Source organism: Hemiscyllium ocellatum, chromosome 35, assembly GCF_020745735.1.
Source record: "Hemiscyllium ocellatum isolate sHemOce1 chromosome 35, sHemOce1.pat.X.cur, whole genome shotgun sequence".
In the NCBI taxonomy this organism is placed as follows: Eukaryota; Metazoa; Chordata; class Chondrichthyes; order Orectolobiformes; family Hemiscylliidae; genus Hemiscyllium; species Hemiscyllium ocellatum.
The window spans coordinates 17,982,369-18,001,683 of record NC_083435.1 but is presented as its reverse complement, the minus strand read 5'-3'; the positions used below and the strand labels follow the sequence as shown (position 1 = coordinate 18,001,683).

Sequence of the window (19,315 nt, the reverse complement as noted above, 5' to 3'; positions counted from 1 at the left end):
TTCCAGCACCACTCTGATCTAAACTACAATATTATACACTCCAGTTCATGATGCAAATTTGTATCTGGAAGCGATGTCACAACAGCCTTCTTAGTATGTTGGTGCAACACGGCACAAATTCTGTTAGTTTCAACTTAGTTCTCTTAGCCTGGAAGTGTTTGATGGGGTAGTTTTTCCGTATCGAACCAGTACTGTACCTGATCTGGGAGTGTTTGATTGGATAGTGTAGAGGAAGCTTCACTCGATATCTAACTCATGCTGGAGTGTTTGATGGGAGAGTGTAGGCAGAGCATGACTTTGTATCTAATTTGTGCTGCATTCATCGTGAGAATGGACAGTGTAGAGGAAGCTTTGCGGATCTCTTGAGAAACTGCCATTGAAAAATTGTTCCTTAATAACTTGTTTTGGCTTGATGAAAATCAAAGTGGTGAGAATGGAAGCACAGACAATAGGACCGTCACCCAGCCCAATGACCACTAATGGTGCATAGAATGTGAGTCATGTAGTTTTTAATAGATTCACTCAAGGAATAAGAATGTTCCAGAATTTCCTGTCTAATTCCCCCGCTTCATTGAGCTGAATTCCAAAGGTGAAGTGAGAGTAATAGCCCTTGAAGACATCAAGGCTATATTAAGCTGACTGTAGCATCAAGGAGACCTAGCAAAAGTGGAATCAATGGGTATTAGGGGACACAATAATTGGAGTCATACTTGCCACACAGAAGGTGGTTGTGCTTGTTGGAGGTCAGTCATCTCAGCTCTAGAACATCTTTGCATGAATTCTTCAGGAGAGTGAGCCAGGCCCGACTATCGTCAGATGCTTCATTAATGATCTTCCCCCATCATAAGATTCATCACCACTTACAAGTCCTTATATACTGAAGCAGTCAATGTTGAAATGCAACTGGATCGGGGCAATATCCAAGCTTGGGCTGACAAGTAACAACTCACAATCCTGACTTTACGTTTATTCATTTGTGGAACATCACTAGCTGACCAACATTTATTGCTGTTCCTGGTTGCCCTTGAGTAGGTGGTAGTGAGCTGCATTCTTAAACCACTGCAGTTCATGTGCCTGAGGGACAGAATTCCAAGACTTTCATCCAGTGACAATGAAGGAATGGTGTAATATTTCCAAGTGAGGATGGTATGTGGCTTGAAGGGCAATGCAGGTGGTGGTGTTCCCATGTATCTGCTGACCTTGTCCTTCTAGAAAGAAATGGATGTGGGTGTGGAAGGTGCCGTCTAAGGATCTTTGATGAAGTTCTGCTGTTTATCTTTTAGATAGTACATACTGCTGCTCTGGAACATTGGTAATGGAGGGAGTGAATGCTTGTGGATGTGGTGCCGATCAAGCGGGTTGCTTTGTTCCGGATGATGTCAAGCTTCAAATGTTGTTAGAGCTGCACTCATCCAGGCAAGTGGGGAATATTTCATCACATTCCTGACTTGTGGCTTAGAGATGGTGGACAAGCTTTTGGAACTCAGGAGGTGAGTTATTTTCCACAGTATTCCTAGCCTCTGACCTGCTCTTGGAGCTACTGTGTTTATGTGGCAAGTTCATTTGAATTTCTGGTCAGTGATAACCCCCTGGATATTTGATCGTGGGGGAATTCAGTGAGGTTAACACTATTGAAGGTCATTGGGTGGTGTTCAAATTGCTTCTTATTGGAAATGGTCATTGCCTAGTATTTATGTGGCACAAATGTTACTTGGCATTTGTCAGCATAAGCTTGGATATTGTCCAATTTTTTTTTGCATTTGAACACAGACTGTTTCAGTGTGTGATGAGTAATGAATGATGAAAAATGTTGTGCAATCAATAGCGAACAATTCCACTTCTGACTTTATAATAGAGGGAAGGTCATTGATGGTTGGGCCTGGGATATTCGTGGAGAAAGTGAGGACTGCAGATGCTGGCGATCAGAGCTGAAAAATGTGTTGCTGGAAAAGCGTAGCAGGTCAGGCAGATGTCCAAAACGTCGATTCTCCTGTTCCTTTGATGCTGCCTGACCTGCTATGCTTTTCCAGCAACACATTTTTCTCCTGGGATATTCGTGCAGACATGGCCTAAACTGAGATAACCTACCTCCAACAACTCCAACCACCTTCCTCTCTGTGAGGTATGACTCCAACCAGCAAAGAGTTTGCCCCTGATACCCATTAGTTCCATTTTTGCGAGGGCTCTTTGATGCCAGTTTTGGTTAAACATGGCATTGATGTCAAGGGCTGTCACTCAGCTCACCTACTTGAATTCAGCTCTTTTGTTCATGTGTGAACCTGGACTGTAATGAGGTCAGGAGCTGAGTGGCTCTGGCGGAACCCAAGCTGGGCATTACTGAGCAGATTATTGTTGAGCAGGTACTGCCTGGTAGCACTGTTGATGACCTCTCCAACCACATGGCATCAATGTCAATTTCACCAGTTTCCTCATCTCCCCTCCACCCACCACATCCCAGATCCAATCCAACTCAGTACTGCCCCCTTGAACTGTCCTACCTGTTCATCTTTCTTTCCACCAATCCACTAGACCCTCCCCTCTGACCTATCACCATCACCATCACCTGCATCTACCTACTGCCTTCCCAGCTATGTTCCTCCCAGCTCCACCCCGACCCTCCTATTTATCTCTCAGCCCCCTTACCTCCCCCACATTCCTGATGAAGAGCTTATGCCTGATTCTCCTGTTCCCTTGTATGTTGCCTGATCTATTGTGCTTTTCCAGCGCCACATTTTTCAACTCTGATTTAAAGCATTGAAGTCCTCACTTCTTCCTAGTACTGTTCTACTGATATTCAAGAGTAGACTGATGGGGCTTGATTATCCTGGTTTCTGTGTACAGGATATACCTGGGTGATTTTCCACATTTTCAGGTAGATGCCAGTTTTGTAACTGTATTGGAAGAGCTAGACTAGGGAAGCAGGAAGTTCTGGTGCACAAGTCTTCAGTAGGATTGTTGAAATGTTGTCAGGACCCATAGGCTTTGCAGTATCCAGCATCCATTTCTTGATATCATATGGAGTGAATCGAATTGGCTGAAGACTTGTATCAGTGATGCTGAGGATGGCTGGAGAAGGCCGACCTGGATTACCAACTTCGACTTCTGGCTGAAGATTACTGTGAATGTTTCAGCCTTACCTTTTATACAGATGTGTTTGGCTCTTTTATCCTTGGGAATTGGGATATTTGTGGAGCTGCCTCCTCCATAGAGTTGTTTAAATGTCCGTCACCTTTCATGACTCTCGAGCTAACATTTGCTGCCCCTCACCATTCCCAGCTATAAAGAATTTAAAAATTATTTCTTTGATGACTGCAACAGAGGACAGAGGGTAAACCAATTTGATCCCTGAATTTTCAGAGCTCATTATAAATGGCATGATCACTAGCTGTGGCAACCCACAAGTTGGGAGGGAATTTACAGGATGTTTGAGTTTCTGTGTACTGTCCAATGGTTCTTAGGGGACAAGGATGGAAAAGCTGACACCAGGATTAGCTCTAACAACTCCAGATATTCCAATAATCTCCTGAAGCCTATTCTTGTGATTCAGAGGTGAGAGTGTGCCACTTGCATGAAGTGATGGCTTTTGAAGAAAACTTAAACAGCAGGGACTCTCACAAAGGAATATAAACTGTAAAACAGGAGCACGTGTCATCAGGAGGGGAGCAGCACCTTCTCAGGGAGCCTGAAAATTCAGGGCATAAGGTTTTGTTTCATTTATTCTTGCAAAGGTTCTGGATGGCACTGGTTCGGCCAGCATTTGCTGCCCATCTAGCACTTGAGAAATTCATGGTGAGATGCCTTCTTGAACCATTGCAATCCATATCGTGCAGGTACGCTCAATTCTGTTAGAAAAGCAAATTCCACGATTTTAACCTCACAACAGTAGAGAAATAGTGAGATAATTCTAAGTCAAGACGGTGCGTGGCTTGAAGGAGAACTTGTAAGTGGTGGTATCTATTGTCCCTAGTTACCCTGAGAAACATTAAAACATAAAAATAGGAGAAAGATAGGATGTCCAGCCTTTTGAGTCTGCTCCATCGTTCAATATGATTTTGACTGGTTTCCAACTCAGTTTCCTATTCTCTCTCTCTCCCTGTAACCTTTGGTCCCTTTAGCCCTAAGAACTCTATCTGACTCTTTCTTGAAACATTCAATGTTTTTGCCCTCGGCCACTTGCTGGGACAGAAAATTCCACATGCTCACCATTTTCTGGATGAAGAAATGTCTCATCACAGTCATAAATGGCCTACCCTGTATCCTTAGACTTCCTCCCCAGGTTTTCTGAACTCTCCACTCAATGAGAATATCCTTCCAGCATTCACCCTTTCTAGGCCTGTTAGAATTTATAGGTTTCTGTGAGATATCCTTCATTCCTTTAAACTCAGTGAATATATCCACTTAATCCAGTCTCTATTTATATGTCAGTCCAGCTATCCCATGAATCCTGATGAAGGGCTTTTGCCCAAAATGTCGATTTTCCTGCTCCTCAGATACTGCCTGACTTGCTGCGCTTTTCCAGCACCACTCTAATCTAGACTCTATCCCATGAATCAGTCTAGTACATCTTTGTTGCACTCCTTCCATATCTAGAACATATTTCTTCAGGTAAGGAGTCCAAAGCTCTAGGTGTGGTCTTGCCAAAACCCACTAAAATTGCAGCAAGACTTTCCTGCTCCTGTATATGGATCTCTGGCAATGAAGGCCAACATCCTGTGCTGCACCTGCATGTTTAGTTTCAGCAACTGGTTGCATGGACATTGAGGTCTCATTGCACCTCCCCCTTTCTCGATCTGTTTCCACTCAGATAATAATCTGCCATCCTGTTTTTGCTACCAAAGTGGATAGCCACATTATACTTCATCTGGAAAGCATTTGCTCACTCACTCAATTTGTCCAAATCATTAAAGCACCACTGCATTCGCCTCACAGTTCACCCTTCCAAGCAGTTTTATGTTGTCTACAAATTTAAATATATCAAATTTCATTCCTTCATCTAAACTTATATATGGTGTGAACAGCTGAGGTCCAAGCACTGATCCCTGTGGTACCCCATCAGTCACTGTCTACTGCACAGAAAAAGACCCATTTATTCCAACTCTTTAATTCCTCTCTGCCATATCAGTACACTATCAGCAATCCCATGCACTTTATTTTTACATGTTAATCTGTTATGTTGGACCTTTTTGAAAACCTTCTGCAATTTCAAGTAAACCACATCCACTGACATCCCCTTATCAACTGTGCCGATTTCATCCTCAAAAAACTCTAGTGGATTTGCAGAAAGTGATACTGGATTGCCATCTTGAACCATGCATTGAAGGAGTTTCTCCTATACTTGCTTTCAGTATCAGGTTGAAGATTGAATTAGTTATAGAGCAGATTGAGTAAAGACAGCAGGTTTGCCTTCCTAAAGAAAACAGATTTATATTGTCAGATTTTGAACAGATCGACCAACATCCATAAGTTACTTTGGCCATCAGCAGTAGCAACAGAACTGCATTCAATCACAATTTCTACTTTCATAATGTGACATATCCACAATAGGTCAGACACTAACCCTGGCTCAAGAAGATTTCAGGACAGTATGTCAGGAGAAATAACAAGCATATATAAAAATATGGTGTTAAACTTGTGAAGTTATAACACAAAAAACAGCATGCAGTAGATAGTGCTTACGATAAGATCTAAACTCTGCAATCTTGCACATCCAGTTGAGAGTGGTGAGGTCAATTAAACAAATTACAGGAGAAGACTCCACAAATATCCTTACTGTCAACAGTACTAAAGTCTCACACATGACTGCAAAAGACAAGGCTTTAGCATTTGTACTCATCTTAGCCTCCTTCTGAGGTCTCGAGAATTAATAAGTAAGATCTGCCAATTCAATTCATTCCATTTAATATATAGCTGAAGGCATTGGATACTGCAAAGGGTATGGACCCTGACAACAATCCAACAATAATATTGTAAATGTAAGCTCCAGAATTAGCTGTGCCCCTGGTGAAGTTGTTCCAGCATAGCTACTGCACAGGTATCTACACAACAATTTGGAATAGTGCCCAGGTATATCTTCTTTGTCCAAGAAGCAACAGCAGAAGTCCAATTTAGCCAATTGCCCCATCAGTTTTGTCTTGACCATCAGTAAAGTGATGGACATTAACAATACTATCAAGGAGCACGAGTTCAACACTCACCTAATTGCTGACATTTAGTTGGATTTCTACCAAGCCCACTCAGTTCCTGAAAAGAATTCTGAAAACCAGAATATATCTGCACTTGGAGAGAGACAAATTCATAGGGAACAGATAATCAGGGAGAGTCAGCATGGATTTTTTAAGGGAAGTTTGTGGTTGACAAATTTGATCAAATATTTTAACAAGGTAAACAGGAATATTGATGAGGATAACACATTTGATTATAGAATCCTTACTATTTACCCTCCAAAGGGCATCCCACCCAAATCCACCCCCTACCCTATTCCTGTAATCACACATTTCCCATATTTAACCCACCTAGCCTACACATTCTGGACACTCTGGGAAATTTAGCATGGTCAATCCACCTCATCTACACATCTTTGGACTGTAGGAAGAAATCGGAGAACCCGGAGGAAACCCACACAGAAATGGGGAGAACATGCAAACTCCACACAGACAATCATCCTAGGTTAGAATTGAACCTGGATCCCTGGTGCTGTGAGGCAGCAGTACTGACCACTGAGCCACCGTACTGTCCCAATGTGGTCTAAAATCTGGATTTTAGCAAAGTTTTTGATAAGGTTCCTCATTGTAGATTGGCAACTGAAAGTAAGAACCCATGGGATCCGAGAAAGAGTGACACATTAAATCCAATATTGGGACCAACAGACAGGGAGCAGAAGGTGTAGAGGGGTGTTTCTGTGATTACAGACCTGTTCCACAGGGTTCAGTGCTGGAGTTCTTGCTGTTAGTGGTATACATTAATGACTTTGACTAAATGTAGATGGCATAACCAAGGAATTTATGGACGACATGAAAATTGGAATTGTTTGCAAATCGTGAGCAGGATAGCCGTAAACTGTAGGAGGATATCGATGGACTGCTTAGATGGACAGGGCAGACACAGGGAGAATGTGTACACTCCACACAGTTGCTTGGGATCGGAAATGAACCCAGGTTCCTGGTGCTGTGAGGCAGCAGTGCTAACCACTGAGCCACCATGCCATTCAGGTGAGAAAATGAGACCAGTGTACTGTTGGAATATTATCCATGAGCAGAGCAGGCTGAAAGGGCTGAATGGTCCACTTGATTTCCATATTCTATATTTCCATGTTAATAAAGTCCATATACCTTTTTAATCACTGGTCCTGCTTTCTTCAAGCTTCTATGCTCAGGCACCCTCTGATTCTCTGTACTTCTTGGGCTCCTAGCATTAAACATGTACTCATTTCCTTTGCTAGTCCTCCTAAAATATTTCACCTTACACTTTTCAAGATCAAATTCCATTTGTTCAGCCCAACTGACCGGCTGTTCTACATCGTCCTATAGCCTGATGCTTGCTGTTTACCACACCACCTTGCTATTTACCACATCACCTTGCTATTTACCACACCATCAATTTTCATATCATCAGTGAACTTATTGATCATAACTCCTATATTCAATGTCTAAGTCATTACTGTGCACAGCAAAAAGCATGGTATGCACCACTGAACCCTATGGTATGCCACTGGACAGAGACCTCCAAACGCATCAACCATTACCTTCTGTTTCCTCCCACTAAGCCTATTTTGAATCCAGTAAGTCAAAACTTCCCTGGATTTTATAGGCTCTTAGCTTCTTAAACAGCCAGCTATGCGAGACTTTGTCAAAAGCCTTGCTGAAGCACATGTAAACTCCATCAATTGAACTGTCATCTACATATCTAATCAGTTCCTTGAAAAAATACAATTACATTTTTAACATTATTAAAACATGTAAGATTCTTAGGGGACTTGATAAGATAGGTGCTGAGAGGCTGGTTCCCCACATTAGAGTGACTAGCACCAGAGGGCATAATCTCAGGTTAACAGTTCGCCATGGTCCCCAACCGCTCTTCATGTGACAAGGCCTTCATCTCCGGGATCATTCTTGTAAACTTCCTCTGGACTCCCTTCAAGGCCAGCACTACTCACAATATTCCAAATGTGGTCTGACAAGAGCCTCACACAGTCTCAGCAGTAAAACCATGTCTTTGTATCCTAGCCCTCTTGAAATGAATGCTAAAATTGCATTTGCCTTTCTACTATACAAACATGTATGTTAATCTTTAAAGAATCCAGAACTGGGACTCCTAAGTCCCTTTGTGCTTTAGATTTCTGAAGCCTTTCCCCATTTATAAAATAGTGTACACTTCTGTTCTTCCTACCAAAATGCATAGACTCACACTTTCCCACATTGTATTGCATCTACCATTTCTTTGGCCACCTAGTCAGTCCAAGTCCTTCTGCAGCCTTCTCCTCTCCTCAACACTACTGTCCCTTCACCTATCGTTTTGCCATCTGCAAACTTAGCAACAGTGTCCTCAGTTCCTTCATCCAAATAGTTAATGTATAACGTGAGCAGTTGTGGTCCCAAAATCAACCCCTGCGATAATCCACTAGTCACTGGCTGCCATTTTAAAAAAAGACCCCTTTGTTCCTACTCTCTGCCTTCTGGCAGTGAACCAATCTATCCAATACTCGTGGAGATCAGAAATGGTGATGGGCAATCATCAGCAACTAATATTCATAACTCCTCAGGTACTAAAGTTTTCAGATACATATGTAACAAGGTCTTGACAACATTCATGCTTGGACTGAAAAATACCAAAAACATTGGACATTACCTTCACTGAATCCCTCACTATCAACATCCTGCTGATTACCACTGACCAGCAATTGAACTAGACCATTCATACAAACACTGTGGTTATAAGAACTGGTCAGAAACTGGGAATTCTGCAGGGATTAGCTTACCGCTCAACTCTCCAAAACTTGTCCATCACCTACTAGGTGCCAGTCAGGAATGTAATGGAATACTCTTCACTAGCCTGGATGAGCACACCTCAAGAAGAGTCAAGAACTCGACACCATCTGAGATGTCCGCAAACATTTACCACCACCACCACCACCCCCCCCCCCCCCCCCCCCCCCCCCCACAACCTCCGCCTATGCAAAGGTGCGTACCAAATACAAGATGTACTGCAGCAACTCATCAAGGCTTCTTAGACAACCCTTTCCAAACCTGGGATCTCTGCCATTTAGGGCAGCAGACAGCATAACCCTGACTTGGAACAATTTTGCTGTGCCTGGGTCAAAACTGTGGAACTCCCTTCCTAGTAACACTGTGGATGTAAACTTCCCCTTCCTCATTCAAAAGACTTGGAATGCAGGGCTTCGAGAAGGCTGTTCATCACCACCATCTCAATGGCAGTTTGTAAAGGGCAGTAAATACTGACTTGGCCAGTGGCACCCACATCCTTTGAATGAGCGAAAACATTTTGTTTCCTGGCCAGCTGACAGTTTTTTGGTCATTACTGGTTTTGCTGCTTTTTGATTCCCAGATTTCAGTAAAGAAAGAGTTCAAGATCTTCCTGTGTAGATTTGAAATTTTGTTGAGTTGAAATCTTGGCATTCTTGTTTTAGCAATTTAAAGCCCTCGCAGATTTTTCATTATTTCTACTTAATTAGAGATATACAGCACGGAAACAGACCCTTCGGTCCAACCCGTCCATGCCAACCATGTATCCCAACCCAATCTAGTCCCACCTGCCAGCACCTGGCCCATATCCCTCCAAACCCTTCCTATTCATATACCCATCCAAATGCCTTTTAAATTTTGCAATTGTACCAGCCTCCACCATGTCTTCTGCCAGCTCACTCCATACATGTACCACCTCTGCATGAAAAAGTTGCCCCTTAAGTCTCTTTTATATCTTTCCCCTCTCAACCTAAATCTATGCCCTCTAGTTCTGGACTCCCAACCCCAGGTAAAGACTTTGTCTATTTATCCTATCCATGCCCCTCATAATTTTGTAAACCTCTATAAGGTCACCCCTCAGCCTCCTGGGAAAACAGCCCCAGCCTGTTCAGCCTCTTCCTATAGCTCAAATCCTCCAATCCTGGCAACGTCCTTGTAAATCTTTTCTGAACCCTTTCAAGTTTCACAGCATCTTTCTGTTAGGAAGGAGACCAGAATTGCACGCAATATTCCAACAGTGGCCTAGCCAATGTCCTGTACAGCCGCAACATGACCTCCCAACCCCTGTACTCAGTACTCTGACCAATAAAGGAAAGCATACCAAACACCACCTTCACTATCCTACCTACCTGCGGCTCCATTCTTCTATCAATTTTGATTTGGAGCTTTGAACTGAAAACTGTGAGCTAAAGGTGAAGTCTGCTTCCTGATCAAAAGATTCTGCAGATTTAGGTTTACACAGCAGACGTTGGCTATTAATGAGGCAGATATTGAATGTTAACTGGGTCCTCTTGGAGGAGATGTTTAGTCAGGAAGCAGTCAGACTTTGAATGGGGATTTGGATTGTGTTTTTCGGTAAAAATGAATCTGACTGTTGGTGCCACGTAATGAGGAGTTGTAAGCTCCTTGCCTAAACCTCGATGAGCAGATCTTGGAAGCTCAGAAATGGTAAGCTAAGTTATATGTATTACTCCCTTTATCTGAATGAACTGTAAAAGGTGACCCTGATCGACATGTTCAAAAAATCAACCACAAAACCACCAAATATGCCTGTTAACAACACCTCATGAAAACCACTTAAATAATCTGACCAGTTTTGTTATTTTTTATTTATTCCTTAACTATGTTCGTTTGTCTCCGACTTTTGTGAGAATGGGACTGAAAGCAAATAATTTTAGGTTTATAGCATAAAGCAATTAGATTGCTTTGTTGTTTCATTTTGCTTCCCTAAATTATTATATTATTAATAATTTGCTCAGACATTCGTTAAAGCTACAAACCAGTGTTGAGAAGTGATTAATCATGACATTGGTCATTCAAAAAGTCTGGTAAGGAACAATTGTGGTCAATTTTGAGAATCTTTGAAGATTTTAATTTTACTGTGTTGCGAATACAGAGGTAGAAAGGCTGATTTGGTTTGGCTGTCTATCTCTGTTTCATAACAATCCAATACTAATCCAGCCTGTTGCTGGCAGCATCACATTTCATTGCTGTGCTCCCAGCTCTGTGACTAAATGCCAATGATATAGCCTGCCAATAACAATTAAAAACTGCTTCTTTGGCTAGCATTGGCTGGATTGTCAGCAATCTCCTGTTGAACAGGATATGGAAGGCCGGATTTACCTTGTCACATGGCGCACACACACTGACATAGACTCAGCCATAGGCACACATAAGCACAGCACAACCAATCAAAGATACACACACACACACACACAATTGTAGAATACCTATCGTATGGAAACAGGCCATTTGACCCAACAGGTCCATACTGACTCTCCGAAGAGTAACCCACCCAGACCCCTTCCCTGACCCGATAACCCTACATTTACCCTAATGCACCTAACCAATGCATCCCTGAACACTGAGCAATTTAGCAATGCCAAGTCACCTAATCTGCATATCTTTGGATCATAGGAGGAAACTGGAGCACCTGGAGGACACCCACGGAGACATGGGAAGAATGTGCAAACCTCACACAGACAGTTGCCCGAGGCTGGAATTGAACCTGGGTCCCTGGTGCTGTGAGGCAGCAGTGCTAACCACTGAGTCACCATGCCAACTTATGGTGGCATTGTGGCTCAGTATATATCCACACACATGCTCTGGTAGACACATAGGATTACAAAAACAGCTTCTGTCTTGACCCAAATTTCAACAACAGAATCTTGCATCTAAAATGATACACTAATATCTTCCACCCCGACCTCAAATTTACCTGGACCATCACAGACTCCTCCCTCCCCTTTCTAGACCTCTCCATTTCTATCGCGGGCGACCGAATCAACACGGACATTTACTATAAACCGACCGACTCCCACAGCTACCTAGACTACACCTCCTCCCACCCTGCCCCCTGTAAAAACGCCATCCCATATTCCCAATTCCTTTGTCTCTGCCGCATCTGCTGCCAGGAGGACCAGTTCCAATACCGAACAACCCAGATGGCCTCCTTCTTCAAAGACCGCAATTTCCCCCCAGACGTGATCAACGATGCCCTCCACCGCATCTCCTCCACTTCCCGCTCCTCCGCCCTTGAGCCCCGCGCCTCCAACTGCCACCAGGACAGAACCCCACTGGTTCTCACCTACCACCCCACCAACCTTCATATACATCGTATCATCCGTTGTCATTTCCGCCACCTCCAAACGGACCCCATCACCAGGGATATATTTCCCTCCCCTCCCCTATCAGTGTTCTGAAAAGACCACTCCCTCCGCGACTCCCTCATCAGATCCACACCCCCCACCAACCCAACCTCCACTCCCGGCACCTTCCTCTGCAACCGCAAGAAATGCAAAACTTGCGCCCACACCTCCTCCCTTACTTCCCTCCAGGGCTCCAAGGGATCCTTCCATATCCACCACAAATTCACCTGCACCTCCACACACATCATTTACTACATCCGCTGCACCCGATGTGGCCTCCTCTATATTGGGGAGACAGGTTGCCTACTTGCGGAACGTTTCAGAGAACACCTCTGGGACACCCGGACCAACCTACCCAACCACCCCGTGGCTCAACACTTCAACTCCCCCTCCCACTCCACCAAGGACATGCAGGTCCTTGGACTCCTCCATCGCCAGACCATAGCAACATGATGGCTGGAGGAAGAGCGCCTCATCTTCCGCCTAGGAACCCTCCAACCACAAAGGATGAATTTAGATTTCTCCAGTTTCCTCATTTCCCCTCCCCCCACCTTGTCTCAGTCAAATCCCTCGAACTCAGCACCGCCTTCCTAACCTGCAATCTTCTTCCTGAGCTCTCCGCCCCCATCCCTACTCTGGCCTATCACCCTCACCTTAACCTCCTTCCACCTATCACATCTCCATCGCCCCTCCCCCAAGTCCCTCCTCCCTACCTTTTATCTTAGCCTGCTTGGCACACTTTCCTCATTCCTGAAGAAGGGCTCATGCCCGAAACGTCAATTCTCCTGCTCCTTGGATGCTGCCCGACCTGTTGCGCTTTTCCAGCAACACATTTTCAGCTCTATAATGATGTTGCCAATTTTATATTGCTAGTGGTGTCATCTCAACACTACCCTGGTCCCACCATTTTTAATTAGACTTGTGATCTACTGAAGCAGCTCTGATATGGGTAGGAGTTTGGAGAACACAGGCTGAAGTTGGAGCAAATCATTTGGCTGACGAGTCATTCACTGGCAGCTGGGGATCCTTGAGGATGAAGCAATGAGAAACAAAAGCAGAAACAGGCATCTGAAGTGGATAGGGGGTTAGCACTGTCAGTAGTGACTACTGAGGGGAGTGTCACACTGCAGGAGGTGCCATCATTTTAATGAGAACTTAAACTGAGGTGCTGCTACTTGAACATTAAACTGAAGTCCCATCACACCCACAACTGAACCCCACTCACCAGGCCTTGTCAGCACAAGGGCTGCTTTCACCAGAGCCATCTGATTTGTACTTACCAATGGTTTCTTTCTCCTGGCTCCCTATTATCTGTTCCTTTGTCTGCCCAACTGTCCTCTTTCCTCAGGCTCTGTCTCTCCACCTCTCGTTTACTCCTTCCTGTCTCCTTGCCAGCTTCAACATGTATATTTTCCAAGGTAAAAGCAGTTCTGAAGAAGGGTCACTGGACCCAAAACATTGATTCTGCTTTATCTCCACAGATATTGCCAGACTTGCTGAATTTATTCAGTTCTGTCTATTTTTGGACCAACCATTCCTCTTAGGCCACTATTCCGATGAAGAATAAAAAATATTTCCCAGTTTTTGGTCAATAATAACAAGCATCACAAAACAGGTTTGCTTGTGATCATTATCCTATTATTTATGGGAACCTGTTAAGTGAAAGTCTGTAGCATCTCTTCTGACATTGCAAGAGTAACTACAAAAGCCAGTGAGGCCTTGGAAGACTATGCAAATATGACTTATTTCACCATCTGTGAAGCTGAATTTTCATGGCTTGTTTTCTCTTTGTCCAATTGCCAAGTGTCAGTCACGAAGAGTAAAACACTTATACACACAGCATAGGGCAGTGCACATCAGAATATAAAGATTCTGCTTCTCTGCACAAACCTCAAGACTGTCCTGTGCCTGCAGGAGAGAGACACGTCTATGCAAATGGGGATGGCAATAACAACACAGCTATTTGCATTTAAATGATGGCATGGTGGCTCAGTGCTTAGCATTACTGCCTCACCGCACCAGGGATTTGAGGTTGATTCCACTCTTGGGCAACTGGTTGTATGGAGTTTGCACATTTTACCCCTGTTTGCATGGATTTCCTCCTGTTAGCTTGGATCCTTTCTAGATCTTCGAGGAAAAAGTGAGGTCTGCAGATGCTGGAGATCAGAGCTGAAAATGTGTTGCTGGAAAAGTGCAGCAGGTCAGGCAGCATCCAAGGAACAGGAAATTCGAAGTTTCGGGCATAAGCCCTTCATCAGGAAACTGATTCCTGATGAAGGGCTTATGCCCGAAACGTTGAATTTCCTGTTCCTTGGATGCTGCCTGACCTGCTGCGCTTTTCCAGCAACACATTTTCAGCTCCTTTCTAGATCTGGTGGCCAAATGTCTAAATACAAGCTGCACCTGTCCTGGGCACAGGTAAAGACTTAGATGTCCAAAGATGTGCAGGTTTAATGGATTGGCCATGCTAAATTGCCCATAGTGTCCAGGGATGTGCAGGCTAGGTGGGTTAGCCATGGAAAATGCAGGGTAATAGGGATAGGATAGTGGGGTGGGTCTGAATGGGATGCTCTTTGAATGTTCAATGTGGAGTTGATGGGCTGAATGGCCTGCTTCCAAACCGGATTCTATGCTATAAGATTTTAACAGTACAAAACAGCTCAAGCAGCTAAATAGAAGGGTTATAAAACAGCATATAACACGTAGTCACATGAGGGAATGTTAGGTCAGATCAGGATGACAACTTCCGTCTGGGACCCTCCCGTAAATTGACTTTTTGTTTCAGGTGTCAGATCAAAACTTCCCAAGACATATGTAAATAAGTCTTTATCTGTGCTCAGGACAGGTGCAGCTTGTATTAGACATTTGCACACCAGATCTAGAAAGGATCCAAGCTAACAGGAGGCATCACGACTGATCTCCCACAGTTCTACTGCATGTGTGACACCATTATCTGCACACAAATTCCAAAGGATTTGATAACTGACCATGAATATTTTAACTTGAATAGTCAGGGTCAGATGACCATAAGTTTGGTAAAAGAGGCAAATTTTATGGAGTGTCTTAAAGGAGGGAAATGCAGTACCGGAGGTGCAGAGGGAGGGAATTCGAGCTGGTGGCTTCGCACCTGTCGGCATAGCCACTGACAGTTGAAAGATCAAAATCAGAGATACTTCAGAGGCCAAAATTAGATGAGCTCAGTCAGATACCTTGGTGGGTTGGAGAACTACAAAAAAGTGCAAGGCTATGGAGGACTTGAAAACAAAGTAAAAGCTTAACACTTGAGATATTACTCATCCAGGAGTCAGTAAAAGTCAGTGAGTACAAGATAACAGGGAAACAAAACTTGCATGTTAGGACATGGGAAACAAATTTTAACTGACAGAGGGTAGATTGTAAGAGGCCAGTCAGAATGCATTGGAATAGTCATGTCTGCAGGACTGTTCTGCTTATTCATGGATGTTAGGTTTGTGAGACCCCAGTTTTAGGTGGGGACCTTTCCATTTTCTATATTCTTAATGTGAAACTAAATTTAAATCTCCAGAAATTAAAAATTAAATCCTGAATACTACTACTGCAAGGAAACTGAAGTTGGAAAGAAAAAAATTAAAAGACATTAAAAGAAGTGTTTTCAACTCTTTCAGTTTTTCAGTTTATTAATTTTAAAAATTATTGTAGATATACTGGTATAAAGGGGGAGAGCCTGTATCCATTAGAATTTTGAAGAATGATAGTTCATCTTACTGAAATGTATAAAATCCTAACCAGAACTGATATGGTGGATGCTGAAAATATTTCCCCTTGTAGAAAAGATTTAAAACACGAGATGCAGTTTAAAAATAAGGGATTTCCATTTCAGACAGAAATGAAGTGAAATATATTCTCTCAGAGATACTCGAATTCTGGTTTCCCTGCTAATAGGAAATATGATGTATTGCAGTGTTTTAGCTATAGGCAGAGGCTGACTAAGCTGGGGCTATTTTCCTTGAAGTGTTGGAGGCGAAGGGATGACCTTATAAAAATCAGGGGAGGCAGGAATAGGGTGAATAGTCAAGGTCTTTTCCCCAGGGTAGGGGAGTCCAAAACTAGAGGTATCGGTTTAAGGTGAGACGGAAAAGATTTAAAAGGGACTTAAGGGGCAACTTTTTCCACACAGAGGGTGGTGCATGTACGTAGTGAGCTGCCAGAGACAGTGGAGGCTGGTACAGTCACAACATTTAAAGGCACCTGGATGGGTATGACTAGGAAAGGTTTAGAGGGATACGAGCCACATGCTGGCAAATGGGATTAGATTAATTTAGGATATCTGGTTGGCATGGACGAGTTCAATCAAAGGATCTGTTCCCATACTGTACATCTCTGTGACTCTATGACTGTAGAATCCCTTTCCCCAGAGATCAATGGAGGCAGGGGTACATTTGCAGCTAAGTGGGTAGTTTCTTTATTGGAGCCAAGAGATCAATGGGAGGAAACTTCTATTAGACGATCAAGCAGAGTTAGAATAGCCTAGATCAAGGCTAGTGTGTTTGGTAAGTCACTTGAAGGCAATTTAATGCAATAACTGCCCAGGGAACAGTACATCTTTACTGTGTACATGACGTGTACATTAGATTGTCTCCCATTTCCACGGAGGTCAGTGTGTATTTTGGGAAATGAAAAGAGACCTATTCATCAACTACAGTGTCACTCAGCACACCCTGTTCCAGATCCGTCCAAACAGGATCCCAGTTAACATTTTTACTGAGTCTTTAGAAAGTGAACCTGCTGCTTGCTCGCCCACACTTTGTTCACAGCCAGTTTCTATGGCAACAGAAAGCTAAATAGGAATCCAAAGATCAATATTGTCGCTGTGCAGCCCCCTGCGTGCACAAATGCTCTCCTTTTATCAAGTATTTAAGACGACAAAGGTTATTATTAATTTTTCCGAAGTGATGTTACTTCATACTTCAGCATGACAAATGCTAAAATGTGGCCTCTCTCACACACACATGCACACACACACACGGCATATATCAAAGAAATCTCATGAAGACAGATGGTCACATTTTAGATAACTCAAATTATCACTTGCCACCCAGCTGATGTGGATCAACTTCCATTCACTGAATCCACCAAGTTTTAATTCCCATTGATTCAATCAGGATTGTGCTGTTTTCACAATGGGTACCACACCTGCTGCTTACATGGATGAACAAATCGCAGGACCTCCTTATTGTTCTGCTCCTGAACCTTGTTAAAACAGTCATCAATGGGTCTTAGCAGTGAGCCTTGGAAACGGTTGTAATTCCTGACTCTCTTCCACAAATAGCTTGGTGCCAAAGTGCCCACCATAAGCCTCAGAACCTTTAGTGATAGATAGACACTGCAAATACCTTTCTCCACCACCAACACCATTTTGATTTAGACCCCTCTCATTTTTCCCCTTTTTGTTCTGTTTTTTGTTACGCTGCACAGATGGTTACTGGTTGTCACTAACAGGGTAATTTTAAAATTTGATGGTGGGTGCATTTGTTTAAAAAATTCTTTCACTGATGACTCTGTTGAACTCAAGATAATATCTGTGAATTACTAAGGCTGCAAGGTGGACAAAGGGAGAAGGAAAGAGAGACATTACAGACTGATGAAAGGGAGAGAAAGTGACACAGAGTCATACAGGGACAAAAGAGAGACACAGAAAGACAGTCATAGGGAGAAAGAGTGAAGAACACAAAAATAGGGAGAGTGAAACACACAAAGGGAAAAAAAGACACAGAGGTATTAAAAGGAAGATCACATAGAGAGAAAGAGAGAGGGACAAAATGACAAAGAAACACACAGAAGAAGAACCGAACTAACAGAGAAAGAGACAGACAAGGTGAAAGATAGAGATTACATTACTTACTTAGTGTGGAAACAGGCCCTTCGGCCCAACAAGTCCATACCGACCCACCGAAGCGCAACCCACCCAGACCCATTCCCTTACATTTACCCCTGCACCTAACACTACGGACAATTTTAACATGGCCAATTCAACTAACCTGCACATTTGTGGACTGTGGGAGGAAACCGGAGCAAGCCCACGCAGACACGGGGAGAACGTGCAAACTCCACACAGTCAGCGGCCTGAGGCAGGAATTGAACCTGGGTCTCTGGCGCTGTGAGGCAGCAGTGCTAACCACTGTGCTACCATGCTGCCCAAAAAGAGACAGAGAGAGAGAGACAGACAGAGAGAGTGTGTGTGCGAGAGAGACAGAGAAAATGTGTGAATGAGTGAAAGAGACAAACTGGCAGAAAGTGAGAAATGCACACAGGAAGAAAGAGAGACAGAGAGACTGAGAGAGACACACAGGGAGAAAGAAACAGAAATAAAGCCTTAACAAAAAGGGGAAGCTTCTGGCCAGCTTGCAGTAATTCAGGTTGTATAGTGCTTTAATGAAAATACCAGAGCAGCATTACTCTTGGCTACAGGGCTGATAGTTTGGTTGGAATTGATTACTTTGTCCAGACAAAGAGCCTGTACACCTCCTCGATTGCCAATATTTTTCGAACATCCAAAATGAATTTAGGTAAGAGTAACTATCTGTCATATTCTGGTTTCAGTAGTTCACTGCTATCTGTGCTGAGTCTTGGGCTTGTTTAATTACCAATGGTCAAAAATGGACCACTAACAAATCTAAACAGAAGATGCGCTTGTCTTAAGTAACAAGGTGGCTTATTGCAGAATAGCAATCAAAATAATTTACATTCACTTGCCTGGCATAATTGCATAGGACAGTCAGGAGCTGTGCAGAGCACATCTGCTCCTCTGAGGAACACATATAGATCTCACTGCCTCCGCCCAAAGATTATATGACATCATCAGGTTGAGTGGAGCTTAATGTAACATTGTCATCATTTCTTTTAGAACAATTGCCTTATATAATGTTTCCCTATGATATTTTCCCCAGAGTTTATTTGTCCCAACTTCAAGGAGATTTTAACGTTTAATTC

The 19,315-nt window shown here is 43.3% G+C and overlaps 1 protein-coding gene across 6 annotated transcripts in view; it reads right to left on the bottom strand.

Annotated features, from left to right (window-relative positions):
* The window catches only part of LOC132832846 (ras/Rap GTPase-activating protein SynGAP-like), a 617,922-nt gene that overhangs the window by 179,001 nt on the left and 419,606 nt on the right, over window positions 1-19,315 (bottom strand). The gene's annotated exons all lie outside the window — the stretch shown is intronic.